Source organism: Pteropus alecto, unplaced genomic scaffold (assembly GCF_000325575.1).
Source record: "Pteropus alecto unplaced genomic scaffold, ASM32557v1 scaffold125, whole genome shotgun sequence".
Lineage (NCBI taxonomy): Eukaryota > Metazoa > Chordata > Mammalia > Chiroptera > Pteropodidae > Pteropus > Pteropus alecto.
In genome coordinates this window covers 6591212-6613646 of record NW_006436888.1, presented here as the reverse complement: position 1 = coordinate 6613646, position 22435 = coordinate 6591212, and the positions used below count along the sequence as shown (strand labels likewise).

At 51.6% G+C, this 22435-nt stretch overlaps 1 non-coding gene across 1 annotated transcript; it reads right to left on the bottom strand.

Annotated features, from left to right (window-relative positions):
- Positions 1 to 12815: 12815 nt before the first annotated feature.
- LOC112481796 lies at positions 12816 to 12934 on the bottom strand. Its single transcript, XR_003047045.1, has one exon. It is a non-coding gene; the product is annotated as a 5S ribosomal RNA (ribosomal RNA).
- Positions 12935 to 22435: the final 9501 nt, after the last annotated feature.

Below are 22435 nucleotides of genomic sequence, written 5' to 3'. Positions count from 1 at the left end.
CGGGGCCCACACCTCAAGTACGCGGTCCTTGTCCCATTCCTGACGCCTTCCCCCACCAAAGGCTTCATTTACTCTAGCCAGACGGCTAGGACATCTCGTCCAGGCCGTCAAGGGCTTGCATTTTGGGGGCTAATATTACCTTCCTTCCTTCCTTCCTTCCAGCCAGCGTGTGTGCGCGCGTGTGTGTGTGTGCGCGCGCGTGTGTGTGTGTGTGTGTGCGGTGTGTGCGCGCGCGCGTGTGGGGAATGAAGGCATTCTTTCCAATGGTAACAAAACCAACTCTAGTTCTGTGATCCTTTCTTTAAGCAGTGGTACAGAAATGTTCACAGGGCGATGGCAGTTACTTTGGGAAGGGGGGTGCTTACAATTTGTCTTTCAGTGAGCACACTATTTTTAAAAATTAGGCTTATTAGGTATAATTTTAAAAAAACAGTTCCAATTAAGTGAGTTTTTCTTTTTTCGTTGTTTCACATTTTAAATTGAGACATAATTTACATACCATAAAATTGGCCCTTTTAAGGGTACAGTGTTTTTTCGTATATGCACAAGTTTGCGTAACCTTTATCATTATCTAATTTCACAACATTTCCATCACCTCCAAAAAGAAACGCAGTTACGTCATTGTCCATTTCTCCCTTCCTGCAACTCTTGGCAACCACTAATCTATCTTCTTTGTCCACGGATTTACCTGTTATGGACAGTTCACCAGGACAGAATCAGATAATAGGTGGACTTTTGTGACTGGCCTCTTTCTCTTTTAATTTCAAGGTTCATCTACACTGTAGCGTGTATCAGAACTTCATTTCTTTTTAGGGGCAAATAATATGCCACTGTATGGATGTACCACCTTCGTTTTTACACTCATCAGTCGATGGACATTTGGATTGTTCCCACTTTTTAGCTATTATGAATAACGGTACTATGAGCATTCATTAACAAGTTTTTGTGAGGACATATGTTTCAATTCTTTTGGGCATAAACTAGGAGTGGAATTGCTGGGTCATATGGTAACTCTGTTTTCCAAGGTGGCTGCCCCATTTTATGTTACTACAGCAATGTATGAAGGTTCCAATTGCTCCACATTCTCCTAACACTCGATTATCCATGTTTTTGATTCTAGCCATCCTAGTGGGTGTGAAGTGGTGTCCCACTGTGGTTTTGATTTTTTAAAATTTTTTTTTGTGATTTTGATTTTCATTTGTCTAATAATGATATGGAACATCTTTTCATGTGCTTATTGGCCATTTGCATGTCCTCTAGAGGAATGTCCATTCAATTCCTTTGCCTCTTTTTTAATTGAGTTTGTCGTTTTGTTGTTGAGGTGTAAGAGTTCTTTATATGTTCGTATACTAGAATCTTACCAAGTATATAATTTACAAAAGTTTTCTCCCATTCTGTGGGAGGTAATGTACTTTGAAGCATCAAAGTTTTTATCTTGATGTCAGGATTACCTGCTTTTTCCCTTTCATTGCTGTGCTTTTCGGATCACATCTAAGAAACCATTTGCCTCATCCAAGCTCATGATCTACGCCTGTTATTTTTCTCGCCAGCACCACGCTGTTTTAATTACCGTAGCATTATAGTACGTTTTGAAATCAGGAAATTTGAGTCCTCCAATTTTAGTTTTCTTTTTCATTATTGTTTTGGCTGTTTGGAGCCCATTGTAATTCCATATCAATTTGAGGATCAGCTTTTCCATTTCTGCAAAAAAAAAAAAAAAAAAAGGCCCGCTGGAATTTTTTTCCCCTCTTTGATTCTCCCCGCCACTTCCGCCCCTGACCTGCGGATGTTGCCATCTCCCTTTAAGAACTGGATTTCTGAAGGCGGGGCGTCTCCTCCCACAAGCCCCTGGCCTGGGGCCCCCAGCACACCAGAAGCCTGGTGCCACCTGGGATATGGTCCATGGCCCCACCTGGGGTGCGAACCCAGGACCTTCTGTGTGTAAAGCAGACGTGCTGACCGCTACACTATGGAACCACCCCATCTGCTGGCATTTTTGATAGAGATTGTGCTGTATCTCTATGTAAATTGGGGAAATAATATCTTAATAATATTAAGTCTTCTTATCCATGTATATGAGATCTTTCCATTTATTTAGGTTGTCCTTAATTTTTCAACGACGTTTCATAGTTTTCAGTTTACATTAGATTCGATTTTGCATTTGAGTCATAAAAGGCAAAGATTGTCATAGGCGTAGATGATCTTTTTTGATCTAACTTTAAAAATCATTGCATTATGAAATGTACATACTGCAAAGTGCCTAAAATACAAATGTAAAATTTAATAAATAATCATAAGGCAAATACCCACGCAAAGCAAGAAATATAACAGTACCAGTAGCCTCTCCTCAAACCTCTTTCTTCCTCCTCATTCTCTTGCTTTTTTTAACCTTTCATGAGCATCCCTAAAAAAATTTAGTACCATTTGCCTGTCATTGAACTTTCTATCAATAGAACCGTACTCTATGTTCCCTTTTATGTCTTCTGTTTTTCATTCAACATTATTTTTGTGAGATTCATCCACATTCTTGCATGAAGTTGCCATTCATTCATTTTCTTTGCTGCATAGTATTCCATTGTATAAATAACATATTCGTCTATTCTACTGCTTTTGGACATTTGGGTCGTTTCCAGGTTTGGGCTATTACACTACACGCTGAAATGAGCACACATTCTTTCTTAATCAGGAAAGTAGTTACTAAAAACAATTCTCAGAGGTTTGAGCAAGCACATTCATGGACTTTGCCCTGCAGAGAGCTAATGAGCAGCTGCTTCCCTTCTCGGTCACCTCAGAAGCCACTTGCTTCCTCCTGAGAGGACCCCAGACCGTAAACAGACCCCGGCTGAGAGTGCTGTCAGTGAGGACTCTCAGCTTTTTACTGGCGTGAATATGGGTTGTGCAACCGATACTGGGCTTTGGCACGTGGCTGGGCAAGAGCCTGGAATGAACTTTCTCCCCTGCGATCACAGTCAATGAATCTTTAGGGTGTTTGGGGGAGAAGGAAGGACAGGAGAGCTCTCTGGCAAGCTCCCCTGTTAGCCGATCAAGCCTCACTCTATCTTTTCTGCTTTATTGTGATGAAAGCACTTTGTCCGCCTTCCCAGGTGAGTGGCTGGCTATTTTATAGGCAAGTGTGGTCAGGAGATGGCTTGGTTTTCTTTGCACTGGAAAATGACATTCAAAGAACCTGCATGCTTTCCATTACTAGGGGAAAAATGGGAAAGACATGCAATGATATAGCTTCAAATCGCTCAGAATGAGCTTGAAGCTAACTTTCCACAGTCCTAGCTCATTGATGTTGCTCAGATGGGTCCCGGCATTAAGCAGGGGGTAAGAATCCTGACTGCCAGGTGATCTTAAGCCACCTAGTGTGGCTTAAGCCACCAAAGGGAGCCAATGACCTTTGACTCCCAGGCTGTCAACAGAGTTTCTGGGCTCTGCTTCTCCCGTCCCAAGGGGTGCTAGTCCTCCAGGGGAACCCGATCAAGAACAGCACACCCAGAGAAGCCCCCAGCTCCGAGCTGCCTCTGACAGCACCCATCCCGTATGGAATGCCATGTCCTATCAGCCACATCTTTTATTTCTGGTCTCTCTGTACTCCCTCACCCTCCTTCTCCTTGGGTGAATCGGTAAAAAAAACTCAGATGGATTCTTGTGACCCTGAGTTGTTTCTCTAGCGTCCACGCCAAGCCAGCCGGCAGTTGTCTGCTGCTCCATGTCCAGCGTCCGAAGAGGCCACATCCAAGGTCGAGACGCATTGTTACAGCCTCCTGTGCACCTCACTTATCTGGCTGCAGATCTAGGGCTCAGGTCCAGAGAGGCCCCGCAGCCGTAGCCGGTGGCCCGGGAGCAGATTAGCTCTGGTTTGCTCTTTCCTCCTTCTCTCTCGACTCTGGAAACTGGCACAAGATTCTCCTCCTCTGACAACAGCAAAAGGGGGGACAGTTTGGAGCCTCTAAATCGAAGGCATCCTAAATGATTTTCTGAGCTCAATTCTAACCTGCGTAACAAGCCACATATGTGATTCTTAAAACCAGAACAGGATAGGGACTTTCCTCAGGAGGTTGTAGCAGTGTGGGTGGGCCGCCTGTCTCATTTCCCCGTTTGGAGGTCAGTATGGCGTGTCTTGCCCTTTCCTACCCCGGTATCATGACAAGCAAAGGCCGTGGAAGAGGAGCCCTGCCCAGTGGGGCCCTGCCCCATCCTCCCCCACCTGCCCCATCCCCAGAGGAGGCCATGCAGCCCCTGGGCATGCTCAGGTGACCATCAGGACACACAGATGAAAGACCGGGACAAACCTGGCCAGCCATATTTCTGAAGTCAGGGGCCTCCTGCTCAAGGGGCGGGTGTGACTTCCAACAGGATAAGCCCTCGGGTCCCAGTGGGATGTGTTTAAACTCTCCCTCATCACCTAGAGCCTTTCCCTGCCCCACCCCGAATTCGAAGGCTTTGCCCCAGGCTTGCTGTGCACAAACCCCGAAGACACTGGCTCTGACGGGCTCTTACACGGCGCTGGCTCCTGAGGCGGCCACGGCGCTGCCGCTCCCAGCTGCCCGGGTCAATTAAAGAAAAGCTAAACCACTAAAGGGAAAGACTGTTGTCCTCTGTACCTCTACTCGGGGACTCATTTTGCGGGTAGGACTGGCTTAAAGGAGGCTGCTGGCACCAGGAAGAGGCCTTAAGGTACAGTGGAAGAGCCAGGTTCTGGTCCTGCACCTCTGTTCCAACCACATGTGGTGCCAGAATTCTAAAGGTCCCCCCACTCAAGATTCCTGTCCCCTCGGTGTTTAATTAGCAGCAAAAGGTGCTGCTGCGAGGGGATTTCTGAAGATTTGTGTCTTTCCCCACCCCCTCCCCCACCCCCATCTGTATGTGTCGAAGCCCTTCCCCTCAACGTGATGGCATTAGGAGGCAGGGCCTTTGGAAAGTGTTAGGGTTAGATGAGGTCATGAGGATGGGGCCCTTATGATGGGATTGATGCCTTTGCAAGAAGAAGAAGAGACACCAGAGCTTCCTCTCTCTCTGCCATGTGAGGACACAGTGAGAAGGTGGCTGTCTACAAGCCGGGAACCTTGACTTTGGACTTCCAGCCTCCAGAACTGTGAGAAATAAATGTCTGCATTGGACGCTGGCCAGTCTACAGTATTTTGTTATAGTAGCCGAAGCTGACTAAGTCAGGTCCCATGTCGGTGGACCTTAAGAAACAAAGATTAGCCTAGGTGGCCTGGACCAATCAGGAGAACCCTCTAAAAGCAGAAAGTGTCCTTTGGCCAGCAGCGGAAGAGGAAGTCAGAGAGAACTGAAGAGCAAGGGAGATTCTGTGCGAGGTGATTTGGCATGAGGATATTTACACTGGATACAGATATGTATCTTGTTGCAATATTGCGGGGGCCTATGAACGTAGGAAGAAAATGAGGGTGGCTGGCAGGAGATGAGAATGACCCGAATCTTGCCAGCCACCTGAATGACTTGAAGATGCCGCCGGCCAACACGTGCAGTGTGGGACCCTGAGCTGAAGGTTCCGATGAGCACTACAGGCTTCTGAGGACTGTGAGATAATAAACGGGCATTGTTTCATAAGCCGCCAAGTGTGTGAAATTAGTTACACAGCGATAGGAGACTACCAAATTCCACCGCATGGCCTAAAAGGGGCCACTTAACCTTTCTAGGCCTCCAGTGCCTCATCAGAATATAAGATGCACAGAGTTCCTGTGCTTGTAGGCAGAGCCCTGGATTTTTTCTAGCCAGAAGACCAAAAATCGCTAAGTATATCACCTTGAGCGAGTTACTTCTCTCAGTCTCGGTTTCTTCACCTCTAAAACGGAGCCAACAGCAGTTATTTCCTTGATAATTGAGTAGTAGCAGGGCGCATGGCCACCTAGCCATTGACTACATTTCCCAGAGCCCCTTGCAACTAAGTGTGGCCATGTGACTAAGGCCTCACTGAGGATGCCTCTAGGGCCTTACGCATGCCCTCCAGCTCCTGCCCCTTCCAATGTCTGGAAGACTGAAGTCACACGGCTTTAATGTCCTGACAAGGAACACGACCTATGGGATGCTGGAGAAAGAAGACAGAAAGGACCCAGGCCTTGAATGGCGGGTGACGCTGAATCACTCACTAACGTGGCATGCTCATCTTTGGTGGTGGACGTGGAGAAAATTCTGAGCTGTCCTAAATTATATCACAGCAGGCCAGAAGGTAGAAGGACAAGAAGGGGTTAATCAGTTAAAAACTACTGACAGCTAACAAGATTGCTCACATTCCTGCGTGTACTTTGGAACGTTTAATTAACTTCCAGGTGACGATTTCCATGATTATCTAAAAGAGAATAGCCAGGCCCCATCCAAGCCCAGAAGCCTCCCCTCCTTGTTTACGTATGAATTTTTGGGATTGTGCCTACCACGAATCTGAAGAAGCAAATGCTCCTTTTTATGGACTCTGCACCTGTCCCAGAACTAACCCCGCTCCAGCTTCTCCCACCCTCTTTATCTGTATCCAGTGTAAATTCTTCAAAACAACTTATGTAGTTCTCTCCCAACCTGATGTGTAAAAACACCTGCCGACTTCGGGATGTTGGACGTGTTGCTTTGTCTACGTGGCGCTGCTGCCAGTGGCTTAAACTTCATGCCCCAGGACTTGGTCCTTTTTTCTTGCTTGCGATGACCCTATAAACTCTTTCTATTAAAAAGACTTTCAGCCATGGAATTTAAAATTTTCTTTAATGCAGTTGTGTGAGGGATAAATAAACATGTTTCCTTGGTGCCATTGGATATTGGGGCTCTTTGTTACAGCCACCTGGTCTCCGCCTTAACCAATATAAGCGCCTAAATTGGTCTGAGGGTCGCTGTGAAGACTTGGAAGTGCCATGTAAGCAGCAGCCCGGGGATCGCTTTTAGCCCAGGGTTTTGTTTTGTAAAAGGGAGCTATTCTTCAAATGTCAAGTGGTTTGTTAGCGCTTATAAATAAACGCAGTCACGAACCCCATAGTGATGTTACAGGTAACGATGGGGGATCACATATATGATGGTGGTCCCATAAGATTATAATGGAGCTGAGAAATTCCTGGAGACTAGTGAGTCACGGTTGACACACAAGGCGTTGTCTACAAGGCGTTGTCTACATGTCTGCTGTGCTGCCGGTCATATAAAAGCATAGCATATACAATTATACACAGTACATAACGCTCGATGATGACAATAAACGACTATGTTACTGGTGTATGTGTTCGCTATACTATGCCTTTAATCATTATTTTAGAGTGTACTCTTCCTACTTATTAAAAAACGTTTGCTATAAGGCACTACGCCATGTTACGTGGCAGGGGCCTCATCTGTCTTGTGTTTACTGCCTGTCTGGATTGCATCATTTCTCCTCTGCTTGATTTAATCTCGTGTTTTATATATTTAGCGTAGCCTAAGTGTACACCATTTGTAAAGTGGCCTATAGCAGTGGCCAGTCATGTCCCAGGCCTGCACAGTCACTCCCCGCTCACTCGCTCACCCAGAGCAACTTCCAGACCTGCCAGCTCCATTCATGGTGAGTGCCCTACGCAATGTGCCATTTTAAATCTTTTATACCGTATTTTTACTTTTCCATGTTTAGAAGTGATTAGATACACACATACCATTATGTTACAGTTGCCCCAGTGACGAGGGTGGGGGTGTGAGTCACTGTGACCACAGAGAGGTCTTTAAGCAGTGGCTCTTTTATTTTTTATTGTGGTAAAATATATATAACATAAGAAATTGCCATTTCGACTGGTTTTCAATATACGATTCAGTGGTATTCACAAGATTGTGTAACTATCACCGTTATTTCCAAAAATTTTCATCACTCCCAACAGAAACTTTGTACACTAAGCCGTAACACCCATTGCCTCCTCCCCCGGCCCCTGCAACCACCGCTCTACCTCTGTCCCTGTGGATTTGCCTATTCTGGACATCTGACATCGCTGGGATCAGACAATAGGTAGTCTTTTGTGTCTGACTTAGTTCACTTACCATAATGTCTTCAGCATATATGGCGCTTCATTTCCTGTTATGGCCAACTAACATTCCACTGTGTGGATATTTTACTTATCCATTCATCTGCTGATAGACACCTGTGTCGTTTCCACCTTGTGGCTACTGTGAATAAGCGGTGACTCCTAACAGGGGCTGGGAGAGGAAGTGAAAGGCATGGGCACCCTCCTTCCCAGAAGCCCTCAGAATCTTCCAGAGGATGTAAAATTTCTTTTGCATTATAAAAAGGGACCCAGGGCTAAACTAGGTTGACAATGCTGGCTTTAAAGCAAATGAGATTGAAAGAAAACTTTCGGTAAGAAGAATTATATGTCAATTATTCAGGAACCATTGTTATATATTACATAATATATTCGATGGGAACATGTGACCGAAATTCTGAGTGTGCAGAATCTATTCTCTGTTGTTTATCATCGGTTTCTCTGTAGAACTCACTCTTGGTAAAGACAGGGACCTGGTCTGCACGGTGCATGGTGTCTGTCACACAGCAGGCCTTTGACCAATGTTTGTGGGACGAAGGATGGGCATAAGGAGCAGCCAGACGACAGCCGCCTGGGCCCCTCTACGGGCAGCATAGTGGGCCCCGGCTGCCCTTCTAAGACAGGTCGCTTACCTGCGGGCCAGTTACCCAGAGGGCAACCAAGCGTATCTATCTGTTCTTGCCAACTTCCCACAGGAATCTAGCAGTTTCTTTCCTTACGAAGGTGAGCGACAAGTCCTGGAGTTCTTTTTGGCAGCACCTGTGACTCTGTCAACAATAGACGTCGCAGACACTTCCCTGTCACGTTGCAGATGCCTCACAGTGTCGCCCACGCTCATCACTGCTTTCACATGCTGGCGTTATTACGCCGGCCGCTGCTGGAACCTATTTAACGTGTTGCTAAGGAGCACACGGACTGCTCTATAAGAAACTGGGCTTTATCCGCTATTTCGGTAATTATAGTAGACCGTAACTGTTCCGCTTTGTCCATTCCCCTTTATCCTTGGGGTCCACAGGCATCGCTAGACTGGCAGAGGGGTCCGTGGCATAACCGAGGTTAAGAACCTGCTCCCAGGGCTTGCCTTGCTTTCCCCTCTACAGGCATCTTTGCGACGCACACTGTCCCGATCTCAGATTCACACCCTGACTCCCCGGAGGTCACGACCCGTGCGTGCGCAGTGCCGCCCGCTCACCACCAGGCGGCGCTGCTCCCCTCAGGTCAGAGGAAGCTGGGGGGCCAGCTCAGGGCTTCCTACCCCCCATCTTCCTCCTGGGTGCTTTCCCCTCTTCTCTCTCTCTTTCCTTTCACACTTTGTTACAGAAAAAAAGAAAAAAGCACATGAACTTCCAGGTAGCCATCGGCCGGCGGCCGGCTTCAATGATGACGGCACAGGACCGATCGCGTTTCATCTGCGCCCTGCCTGGGGAACCTTCTAAGCGCTCAGAGGCCTGGGCGCCACCCCAGACGGGGGAATCGGAGTCTTACGGCTCGCAAAGCTCCCAGGCGTTTGGGAACCACCACGATGAACCTGGCACTGCCTCTGGCGCACCTTGGGTGACCGAGGACTAGTCTCCAGACGTCACTCCCGGCTCTCAGGACCCTGACCTCTGACTCCTGCCTGCCCGAAGGTCTTTTCCCGTCGCTGACCCAAACCGTCCTGCTCACTCATTTCCTCTCGCTCAGGCCGGCGGGACTTGGGGAGCAGCCGGCTCCCGCCCTCTGTACAGTCACTCTTCCTGTGTCTCTCCCAAAGCCGGGGTGAAGCAGCCACGCCTCGCGCCCTTGAGCAACCAGCCACAGCCACATGCAGCAGGCGCCGAGTTTTATGGGGCCTCCCTCTTCCTCCGACGGGCAGCAAACCCCGGAGTAGGCAATTTCTCGGCTTCTCAGACTGGGAGGATTGTTGTCAAGCTAGTAACACTTGAAGTGTCCAGAAAACTCCCTGTGATGGGCTGAATTGTGTCCCCCCACCTCACCAAAATAGAATAATTCATATGTCGACATCCTGACCCCCAGTACCTCAAAAAGTGACTGTATTTGGAGACAGGGTCTTTCAAGAGGTAATTAAGTTAAAATGAGGTCACTAGGCTGGGCCCTACTCCAACCTGACTGGGTCCTTGTAGAAGGGGAAAACTTGGACACAGACAAGTAGAGAGATGACCAAGTGAGGACACAGGGAGAAGGTGGCCGCCCACGCGCCAAGGAGAAAGCCTCGGAAGGGACCGGCCCTGCCAGCACCTCAGTCTCAGACTTTCGGCCTCCAGCACTGTGAGGACACAAGTTTGTACGGTCTGCCCCCCAATGCATACAGCACACAACGCCAGCAGAACCCCTTCCTGAATTCTGACGAACCACAATCTCCGATGACCGCCAGATGCAGCCCCATGCGGAGGAGCCGGTTCTCTGTGGGGGTCCCCTGGCAGCCCTGTGCTCAGCCGGAGGGAAGAGTCCGGCCCCACTCACCTTGACCTTCCAGGTTAGTTGGTTGCCATCTTTTGCAGGAACCCCTGCTCTGTGCCAAGTCTTCTTGGGAGGCAGACACACCCTGATCTTGCTGTGGGACAGCGGAGACTGGTGACCAGCAGCCCAAACGCTTATCTACAGGAGGCTGTTAGGCAGAAGCCTCTGGTACAAAATGAAAATGCCGGGCCCTTGATCAGAAACCATCACAAATTCCAGCTGGGCAACAGCCCCAGCGCAAGCTCTGCTAAGCACAGAATCCTGCTAAGCACCGAAGAGGCTGCACACCCATGGAGCCGGCCCTGCTGTTAGGGAGCAGCAGGGGAGGGGCGACATGGCCAGTGTCCAGGGCTCAGTCACATCACCAGAAGCCACAGACTTAGAACGGGGCCTCGAATCAGCCACCTGCCCCTCCGATCTGAGTCTCGTGGAAGCTTCCAGACTGCGACACGGGGGAGTCAGTTTCTATGCCGTTCCTGCATTGCAAACAGTTGCCTCTCTCCCTTCTCATCTGGATGTTATGTTTCAGGAGTGACTCTTGATGAGACAAAGACAACTCTGCAAAGTTACTCGTTTAGAGACAGGATGATCTGCGATGTCTGTGTGTATGAAAATCAGACAAAGATATGATGTTTTGCTGAGGAATCGATACAATAGGAAGGATCCTGGGGGCAGGGGGTGTGGTACCAGCCTGAACAGCCGCGACAGAAACACTCCAGGTGCAGAGTGCTCCTTGGCTAACAGAAAAGGGGCTGGCAGTTTACTTGGACATTTCCATTTCCAACAAAGAAGGATGACGGGGCCTGTCCAAGTGGTCCCCGTGATGTCTAGCCAGGGGACGGACACAGTGAGAGGCACTGGGCTGAAGAGAGCCCCTCTTCCTCCTCCTCCACGGGAGGTGTTCGTGAGGTTCGAACAGATGGGCGCTGGTGAACTCAAACAAAAAGACGTCTGTGGGGAAATAAGGCAGCTGCTATCATGGCAGGGACACAGGCAAGGACGGGAACCATGAGCATGGGGGACCCAGGTGGCCAGAGCGACGGGATCCCAATCTGAAGGCATGCAGCAGGGCCAGTGAACGTCAAGCATGCTTCACGAACTGCACCCCAGGTCATGGTGAGTCACACTGGCCAGAGGAGGGCAGCGCCTTGTTGGGAGCCCTCATACAGCATCTGGCGGGATGAGTGTGTCCCCCCCAGACCAGGCACGTGCTGCTAGGAGGGGACGCTGGGAAGCTAAGACACCCGATGCCCTAGTCCTTGGGCACCATGGTAGCAATGCAGACGCCTGCGAGGCACAGACCAGGTGCTGAATTAGTACTTTCATTTTGACTGGATTCTTCACCATTTTAACTGCTGGTCCTCAGGAGAGCCCCAGAAAAGTGTGTCAAAGGCCATTTCCTTTTTTTTTTTTTTCCCTTAAACACAGAACAGCTACAATTTATGATTATTTTGTACATTTGCAAGCACAAGCTTTGAAAACAGAAAAGTAAGAATTGGGGTTTAAATATTCCACGGAATCACAATCTAACTGCCTCAGTTCTTGTCTGTGCCTCGGTTTCTGATCTGGAAAATGGGACTGTTATTACGATGAGCTCTCCCTCATGTAAGATTTGGAGACGGGGGAATTCGGGGTTCCTAATGGGTTTTAAGAGTTCTGTAGGATTCCCTCTGCCATCCAGCCAAACACGGGGACAAAATGATCCTGCAGCCCGTTTGTCAAGAGACCTTAATTACTGACCCGCCTCAGAGGCATGGTGTGATGCTTCATCTAAAGAAAGAGCATTTTTTAAGGGCATCGGGTGCCTAGATGTGTTCAGATATAAATATACACACACACTTCTGTTTTTAATAACCTTTTTATTTTGGAATAATTTCCATTTCTTTTAATGTTAACATCTTACACAGCCAAGGCACATTTGTCACAACTAGCAAATTAACGTTGATATATTATTTTTAACAAAATTAAAGACCTTTTTTGGGTTTTACCAGTTTTCCTACTCGTCTTTTTTTCTGTTCCAGGATCCGATCCTGGACACCACATGACATTTAGTCAAATATAAATATATGTTTTAACTTTTTACTTTGAAATATAGCTTTACAGAAAATTGCAAAAAAAAAAAGGGAAAGAAAAGAAAAAGAAAGAAGTACGGAGAGAGCCCGTGCACCCTGCACTCAGTTTCCCCCAGTGCTGACATCTTGTGTAACTACAGAATAATTCTGAAACCGGAAACCGACAGTATAATCTGCAGAGCTTATTAAATATACATGTGTATATATGTATGTACTTGGTTGACCTCACAGATTGCAAGGATCTTGTCCACTTACAATCTCTTATTTTTTATTTTTTACACGCCTACAGCACCTGGTCTTCCTAGGTGGTCTCCCATCCAAGTACTGACCAGGCCCGACCCTGCTTAGCTTCCGAGATCGGACGGGATCGGGCTTGTTCAGGGTGGCGTGGCCATAGACCATGCATATATATTTTAATCCAATATTTTAAAACCCTACTTTGCCTCACAGTCGAGAAGATTAAATACTTCCCCCCAGAACATAAAATTTGCATCTAGCTCCATCTGCCTTCAAACTCAAATCTAACCCTGAAATTCTTGATCGTTCTCTCCAACCCATCAGCTATTGACTAACACGCCCAAACATCCCTTAAAAGCAGAACTGCACTCAGCCTTGGGTCTGGAGAGCCTCAAAGTACTGGACCTTGAACTTCCCAAATTCATGGCCACGTGTGTCTGTGTGTGTGAGAGAGACGGGGGGAGGGGGGGTGGAGAGGAGCCCCACTTTGTCTCAGTCCATTCTCTAAGCTCACTCCCATGGACCCAACACTGCTTTTCCCTTCTCCTGGGCGTTCTAGAAAGATAAAGAGCTACATATATATCTACGTGCATTTCTTCTACTCCTGTCAGATATAAAGATGACAGAATGTATCCTATACATCTGCTCTCACGATGACAGAAGTAAATCAAATTGCCACAAAGACATCAGTTTTATCGAAGACCGGAACTGAAGCAGACTGCTGTTCCTGTTGTCTTGTTATCCAGGATCGTCTACAGGTGAACTCTACCTGAGAAGGACCATTTTCTTGTTTCTATGGAATAATGAGAAGCAAAGAGAGATAGGAAAAGAGATTACTTGCAATTGATTTTACCTAAACTCAAAGTAATAGTTTATTTAGATCATAATCCTAGAGTGTGGTCCCTTTAATTTAAAAGTTCAGGACCCTGAATCAACTGGTGGTTGGGAGTAGGCAGACATTCCGCTGTCTGAAACTGGGAAAAATGTAAAGACTTCGGCTCAGAAGCCATCCCAAACGCTGCCTGGGTCAAAGCTCCCGTGAGGGATGGGGAGGGGTTGGCCTGCCACCGCCACAGGCATTCCAGGCATTCCTCGGCCCCACTTCGGCCCACACCCGGCTCCAGGCCTGGGCGTGGTCGACCCAATGTGCATTGCTAAGGGACCCTCTCTGCCCTGGAGCTTTGAGGAGAAATAAGACAATTCTCACAGGAATCCCATTTGCACAAGAGGGCCTGCCCGCCCTCTTTGCTCCCCAGCATTGACTGGCTTAGCCGGGAGGAGGGCCTCTCAGACAGAGCGCGCCAAGGCCAAGGTCAGACTCTGAATCTCCGGAAACTGCTCCCGGGGCCCTTCTGACTTTCATAGCGTGGTCGAAATGGAAACAGGCTCCTGTCTCCTCCGTAGCTAGGACGCACTGAGATGGAAAAGACAGGGTCCAGGCGGGGAGGCAGAAACACGGGAGGTGCCCTGGTCAGTGGCTGGATGCGGGGCAGCAGGGGCATGCAAGGCTGGGTGGGGTCACAGCAGGTGCTGTCCTTGGCCTTCATCAAAGGTACTGGAGGCCCCATCACCTCACTGACCCTGGAGGGTTGGTTTAGTCAGCGGGTCAGAGGAGGAAGCTAGAGCACTAAACTGTGGCCTCACCTCTTGGATTCAGATGAATCTCTATAAGCACTAGACAGGACCACGGGACCGAGAACCGGAGGGCGCATGGCTCAGGGCCAGCAGCACAGGATGCCTGCGGGACAAAGGCGAGGACCAAGGCAGGTTCAGGAAGCTCTGCCGAAGCCCAGGGCCCACGAATGGGTGTGCCTGGGGGTCCAAGACCTGGAGAAGCCACCACTGTATCTTCGCTTTCCATCCCTCGGTGGCTCGAGCCCAGCGCCCGTTGCCATGGCAATCCAGCTGGCCTCACAGTTCACCGGACCAAAGCTGGCATCTGCAGGTGGAGCTGGTGGGATGCAGAGAACTGACCTCATCCGCGCTCCCTTGGGGGAACCGTCCTCATCGGCCCTTGGAGCCAGAACCACCACCATCTTCTGGTTCCCGGCACCATCCGGGGCCCGGCTTCAGCTGAAAGGAAACACTCTCCCCAAGGCAGACGCATCGCCCAGTGCCCCCGCGAGCGCATCCTTCAAATCTAGTGGCTGCATTTGGAATTCACCTCAAGGGGAGGAGGAGAATGGATGTGTGTTGGCTTTCAAGTCACTCTGCAAAGCAGGTCCACAGGGCAGTGACAGCACCTGGGCCCACGTCCGAGGGTGTGAGCCAGTGGTTCGAGGACCCACTCTCCGCCCAGACTGCTCTGCGTGGGCTCGAAACCTGTCCCCCTCCCCCTCAACCGCACCCTCGCTGCCTGCGCTCGTCATGCTTCTGTTCTGTGACGGGAATTATGGACTCTTGCTCACGAGATAATGCTCAGAGCAGGGCTGCTCACGTAGTCACTGCTCCATAAACGCGGGCTACTGTCATCTCTGCATGCAAACCGCCGCCCCCCGCAAGCCAGAAGCCGCCCAGGCTGCCTTTTTCCTCCGACACCCGTGAGCGGTGCTCCAGGGCCCCCGCTTGCTCCCGCAGCGGCTCCACCGTCCAACGTGGCAGAGCTTCGGCATCCGGGGGGCCTCGCGCCGGCTCCTCCCCTCGGGCCCCACAGCGTGCAGCACTTCTAGGGCAGTATACTTGCTGATTGCTTCCTTCACCATTGCTCACAACAACCAGCTAAGACACTGCCAAAGAAACACTCACAGCTGGCCCTGGCGGTGACGTGGGGGGCAGGCCTGTCCCGCCTCTCCTGGGACCTGTGGATAAGAAGGAAATCTGGGGAGGAAGAGAGGATGGAGGAGAGACGTGAGACTGGCAGCAGGTCCCCTCAGGGCTGGCCCACCCCTGGCTGACGAGGAGGAAAAACCAAGTCAGCAATTCCCTGGAAGAGAAAAAGTTAGAAGGCGACAGTCATTTAAACGTCCACGTGTCTACGTGGACAGGAAGCAATAGAATAAAGAGCACTGACCGCTCCCCCATCCCGGGCACCCTCAGAGAGTGCATCCATCCGAGTTCGGCCAGAGAAACAGAACCGGAAGGAGACAGAGATTAATTCAAGAAAATGGCTTGTGACTGGGGGCTGCTCGGTCAGCCTGGCAGGCTGGAAACTCGGGCAGGAGCTGACACTGCGGTCCACAGGTGGCATTCCTCCATCCCCAGGGAGACCCCAGCTTTGTCCTGAAGACCTACAACTGACTGGCTGAGGCCCACCCACATGACGGAGAATAATCTTTACTTAAAGTGCAATGTCTGCAAACCGCCTTCACAGCGACACCTAGATTTGTGTTTGGCTGAACACTGGGCACCACAGCCTGGCCAAGTGGACACTGCAAACTGACCCTCATAGAGGCTATTTGTGGATCTAGAGACTGACTGCTTTGGATGCTGACCACTGATGGGAAATTTCCTCTTCCAGGAAGGTATGGGGACATGTGGGGATGTTTTCGGGAGGGTCAGTGTGGTCTCTGCCTCAGCACGGGAGGTCCCAGAACCTGAGTTCCAGGCAGAGTGGTGCGGATGCAAGCGGCTCGTGAGACCTTCCGTCACTCAGCAGGACGCAGGACACAGGCTCGTCTTGTCTTGACGACAAAATGTCCAGTGGGAGCTGATGGGAGTTCGCTCTTACCTTTGACCTCTGCCCCCAAAAGGTGACCCTGCGATGCTCTGCCTAAAGGCTGAGCCCAGTTGGACTTGAATTATTATTTTTTAGTGTGGGGCAAAATGTCCCTAATATGTCCAATTTTATTCCTAATGTAAACTCCAGCAGAGCACCTTTATCAAGCTAGAACGCTGGTTCTCAGCGTCACTGTGCTAAAGATCACCTGGCAGCTTAGAAAATGCAGACCCCCAGTTCCACGCCGGGGCCTCTGATCCCGCAGATCTACAGTGGGGCTTTCACAGGCGGTTTCTGCAGTGGCCGTGTCCTCAAGCGCAGGGACAAGCGGAAAGGGGCCCGACCTGAGGCCGGGCTGGCCCAGGCAGAGAACCCGCAAACACCGAACACCGAGGCAGACGTCCCCAGGCGTGGATAGGTCCGCAGGAATGAAGCGGCAGTGACTCGCGCTCACGGCTGCGTCCCCCACAAGAGGCACGGCCACCGTACACTGCAGAAGCACACTGCAGAAGCGTCTGTGCATGCCCCAGGGAAGGGGCACACCCTGCACCCCTGCTGAGGTCTCCAGCGAGCACTCGCAGGGTGTGGACCCTGCACCCCTGCTGAGGTCTCCAGCGAGCACTCACAGGGTGTGGGAACAATGAAGACCAGGGACATGGCAGGTCCTCGATCCAGCCCACCATCCGGCTCAGAAACAGTTCCGAAGGAAAAGACGTCTCAGAAAAGCAAGACTGGATACACCTTCTGCTGCCAAGCAGAACCTGCCCCCAATTTCCAAGCAGAACCCCATTTTCCGAATCGAGGCAGTAACATAGGTGAAGGTGACTGCATATGAAGGCTGCCCCCCAGGCACTAGGGCTGATCAGCCAGGCCCCCAAACAGACAACACTCTGCAGCCAGAGAGGCGAGGCCCCGACCCTAGGCAAAGACAAATAATCCCTCAGCACGTGACATCTGACTGTGTTCTGTGAAATACAAAACGCGCCAAGTCAGGCTGCCCTGGAAAGTCCAACCTGCGTCACCGTGAAGAGGTTTAGATCTGAATGTCTGCTCCTTTCTGCCAGGTCAGCGACTGCCACAGAGGTTAACGCAGAGGTGTGAGGGCCCGGAGCTGGGATCGGAGCCCCTCACTTCTCACAGGGCCCTTGAGCCCCAGGCCCGACGTGTCCTGCTGCAGAGCCAACGCTGCTGGTCCCGGGAACCGGGGACACGTGAGAAGAGCAGAAGTCATTTTTACTACGTGAGTCTGAAGTTCCTAGCGCTTAAGTTTTACACACTGAAGAAAGAGCGGATTCGGGTAACGAGGCTCTTAGACGCTGTGACTCCTGGGAAAGCAGGAGCCCGTTCCAGCCAGGAGATGTGCAGGCGGCTCAGGAAGCCCCGCGTCCCGCCTCCAGAAAGCACGAATGTTCCCTGCGTGCACCATCGCCTACCGACTGAACACCTACAATGTGCTGACACCATGCTGGGTGCTGAGGACCCGACGGGGAGGACGGCGGATGTCCTGGGCCTTGGGTGATCGAGAGAGAGAGAGAGAGAGAGAGAGAGAGAGAGAGAGAGAGAGAGAGAGAGAGAGAGAGAGAGAGAGAGAGAGATGGGCAGGATCTCACGGACATGCGAAATCATAGCTGTGAGCAGCGCTGAACCACGAGAAGCGGCTCTGAAGTGCCCGTCCCGATGGAAGGAGCCCAGTAGCTGCTGAGAGCCAGTCCCGGTGATGCAGACGCCCCGCCAGGCATCACAGGAGCCCGCGGGTGCTGAATACCGGCCGTGAAAGTCCTCTCGCATTTCACGATGCCAGTCAAAAGCTGGAAGGACTTACTCTGCCTTTCCATCGATCTCTCCGAAAAACCTGGCCCCAGGATGGTGATGGTGGCTCAGAGGAGCTTCTGAGACCCGTCCAGATCTGTAGGTGACTTCCGTCCAGGTTGGCACCAGGGCAGACAGAAACCTGCCTTCAGAATGGGAGGTCCCAGGGATGGGGCCCAAAAAGACCGACTTGGGTGTTTTCAGCCTCAAAAATGACATCAGGTCCATGTCTGCTGAAATCAGCATCCCCTGAGCAGCAGCCACCACTCGCATACCCCTCAAGTTTCAGGAGCGATCTGTGCCACCCTGAAGAAAAGAAAAAACTCCAGCAAGTTCTTGGTAGGTGAGGCTGGTACACGCCTGTTCCTCTGCTGATCCCACAGTGTCCCTGGGGAAATGGCAGGCATGCTCGCTGGCTCTTGGGCGCTGCCAGCCAGAGCCTGTTGCCTCGGGCCTTTGCAGAGTTGGAAAACTTGTTCATCTAACGCTTCTTAACATTCAGAGCTCTTATGCTTTCCTTTTCTAATTCTTAGGGATGGAGCCTTGAGCAGCCAACTCTGGGAGGCAGCAGGTTCATTAAGGGAGAGAAACCCCACCAGCCTGGATGCTTAAGAAAGCCTCCCGGGGCTGAGAGTCAACACCGTGACTGTCTGAAACGGCCCTTACATTAAGAGGTAGGGGTGTGTGTGTGTGTGTGTGTGTGTGTGTGTGTGTACACACACAAAGAACAGACACCATGAGAAAAGAAAAATTAAAAAATAAAAAGAATTTAAAAATTAAAAAAAGAATTGAGTATTTTAAGAGAGAGTTATTGTATCGCCTGTAAAACAGTTATAAATATGAATAAGTTTCAATTTTCCGGTGCAGCAGATGCTGTTGGCTGCCTGCCCCAGATCCACGCACCTCTCCTCCGCTCACAGGCCCTGACGTGGTTCAGGTAAAGCACCCCCTCTCCGCGGTCACAGGCTTCATGGATGCCACTTCAGTAACCCCGTCGCTTGCCAGCGATTGGCTGGGGCTGGCTACGGGGCACGATTCTGGCCAATGAGATGTGTGGGAAAGTCAGCAGGGGCTTAGGAAAGGTTCCCTCACTCATGGTGAGACCCCCCAGGAAGAGCTGGGTGGGGGCCTCGCAGACACGGAGCCAGCATGCAGAGGGTGGAGAGGAGGAACAGGGAGAGGTGGTAACCCCCTGACACGGCCAAGCCACTGGACATAGACTGCCACAGCGTTACCCAGCCTCTAGACTTCCGTTTTATAAAATTTTTATGCTGATTATTTAAGTCGTTTTGAGTGGAGTTTCCCGCTACTTGTAGAGAAAAGAATCCTAACTGATATATCGCGTAACCTACGCAATTTGGGCTCCACCAATTACTTCGGAATTTTTTTCAAAAAGCAAACCATTTAACAGAAAACAAGGTCTCTGTCCAGCAACAGCAGAAACAGCTCCCCTGTCCTCTCCCTGCGAATCGCACCGTGCGAGGGGACCTTCAGGCTGCGGTGGCACCTGCTGGCAGCCTTTCACTTCCGGGTCGGCATCTGGGTGATGGCAGCAGATAGCAGAGCACAGGCTGCTGACAGCAAGACGGAAAACACGCTTTCGACAAGGTCAAAGAGGCCAGGACCGGTCCTCGTTTCAGGTGAAGGGGTCCTGGGTTTGTTCTTCGGCCCTGTGCCCTGTCCCTTCCGGTTCTCAGGCCGGAAATGCCCTGGACGACGGGTCAGGGAATATTCATTCACTGGCGAAGGATCGGGAGTGGAAACGCTGGAGCTCGGCTTTCGCAAGTCGAGTCTTCTCAACAGGAAAGGTGATTTCAGAACCTCAGACACTTTCACAACGAAACCCAGCCCAAGGGGCGGTACCGTCAATTCGCCTTTTGGAAGGAGCCTGGCGACCCCATGTTTCTCTGAGTAGGGACCAAGGGTGCTGCCACGACAAGGCCACCCGGCCCAATCCCTCCTCAGGGAAAAGGCAAACAGCTCCCGACCACGGCAAAGCCTTCCACGGGCTCGCCACGTTCGGTTACCAAAAACAAATCTCATTCCTTCTGGATCCCGCCTTCCCAATTAGCCATTAGGCATCTAGGCCCTGAAAGGAATTTGCTTTACAGAACCAAAGGCCAGACAACCAGAAAGGTTTCTCTGACGTCAAGGCCAAATTTCCTACAAAAAAACACCAAATCTGCTCCGGAAAAACTCATTGTTTCCCGAAGGCCTGCTTCTCCAGTTCTAAGTGCCGTGCCCCTAAGTCGATGGCCAACGAAACCGGCAGAAAAAATGAAAAGGCGAGTTACCTGCTCTGTGGGTTGAGAGAGGGCAAGGCGTGGACCCCGGCCGTGGTCCTGCGGCCGGCTCCACCTGTCCGACCTGTCGGCCTTGCTGCCGCCTCCCGGCCTGGCACGGCTGCGGGGGCAGGGCTCGCTGCCAGGCCCACTCACCTGTGGACAGGTGCCAGCACACAGGTTCCTTCCCCTCTCCTCCCACCCCGTGACCGGCCCGCCCTTCCCAGCCCCAGCTAACCAGCCCCTGGAACATCGCTCCTGAGTCATGTGGACTCTACACTCACCGCGGGTGGAGAGGAAGAACAAAAGGGAAGAGGCAGGAGGGGGGCGGGGAGGGAAACCCGGCCCCATCCCCACCAACGGCCCCTGGCGATGCTCAGGAGGTGTGGCCGGGGAGCACCAGGAGTCAGGCCCTGTCAGGGGGACATCCGGGTCCCATCCCAGGGCTGCTGTCTCCCTGGGTGGCTGGCTATCTGGGAGGCAGCTCTGCTCCCGCAGTCAGCAGATGGGTCCTGCGGACCCTGGAATCCGGAAGGCTCAGAGCCCTGCCAGGCGCGGAGCAGGTAAAAGCGGGGAGCAAAGGGAAGTCCCCGGGGCACCAACGCTGCTCTGAGCACAGACCCGCCCATCCTCCTGTCCCCGGCCCTCCAATGAGATCGGCGAGCGCCTGGGGTCCCGTCTGTCGTGTGAGGAGGGGTCCTGTCTGGATGCATTCACCAAGTGCTGATGGGCACAGCGCGTGGGGCTGGTGGCATTGGGCCCAGCAGCATCGCCGCCTTTTCCTGCCGTCCAGGGCCGAGAGTCCTCGGCAGCCAGATCCAGCTTCTCTTCCCTTTTCGCTCTCCAGCCCCGACGCCCGTCGAGCAGTCGGTTGTGAGCCTGGCAGCCCACAGCTGTCTGAGTGCAAGGTCATTGACAGGCCTGGGCCATCCCAACCACGGCTCAAGTTCAAACCTCTGCTTCAGAGGGGGCCGATTAAGCTGAGCCACTGCAGAACAGAAAGAGCGACACTGGAGGGGAGCCACGGGCACCCCGAGATCTTTCGATAACTGGGGTTTCTGCGTGCAAAGCAGATGCCGAGACCTACACTCCCTACGAGAAAACCAGAGCCCGCTTCCCGAAGGAGACAGTGAAGCGGGGGCGGTGGTTCGGACCACCCCGCCTTCTTCCGCCGCTGACAGCCTCACGCACCTAGGCGGGAAGAAGGCTGCCTGGCACGGGCATGGCCTCTGACCTCAGGGTTGGGTCAGTCACTTCGTGAAGCCCCATCTCCAAGCCAGCGGCTCTCTCTGTGGCCCCTGAGGGGCTGGCAAACAGCCTGGGTATTGCTCAAGGAGCCCGAAGCACAGCAGTAGGGGCATGACCGACCTCGGGAGGGTCCATCCTGGGCCCTGACTCCTCCTCCTGGCTCCCAGACAGCCAGTCCGCTGCCCTCCTCCCCCGCCAGACCTGGGTCAGAGGCCTGAAGAAAATCCCCAAGCCCTGGCCGACTCCAGCCGGCCCTAGCCCTTAGATCCCCAGCTGGTCACCAGGCTAAGGCTGAAACTAGGGAGAGAAAAACGCTTGGCGCTTTCAGAAAACTGAACTGCAAAGGCCTCACGGCAAAACCGTCAGCAGGGGCTCTGCCTGCCCTTTAAATTAGCGAGGGATATATTTACCGAGTGGAGCCAGAAGAGAAGTTGAGGCCTTCTGCCTCCGATTTAGTAGACAAGAGTCTTTTGAACTGATGTATGAAGTCCCATGATAAGTCATTTGGGATCCCCCAAAGTGGAGAGGCTGCTTGTGGTTAGAGCTGGGTGAGTCAAACAAACAAATGAGCCGATGAGCTCAGCTTTCTGGAAACAGAACAGAGACAGAGGCAGCTCGCGATGTGGAAGCGGTGGCCCCCGAAAGCCCAGTTCTGAACCCCGAACCCAG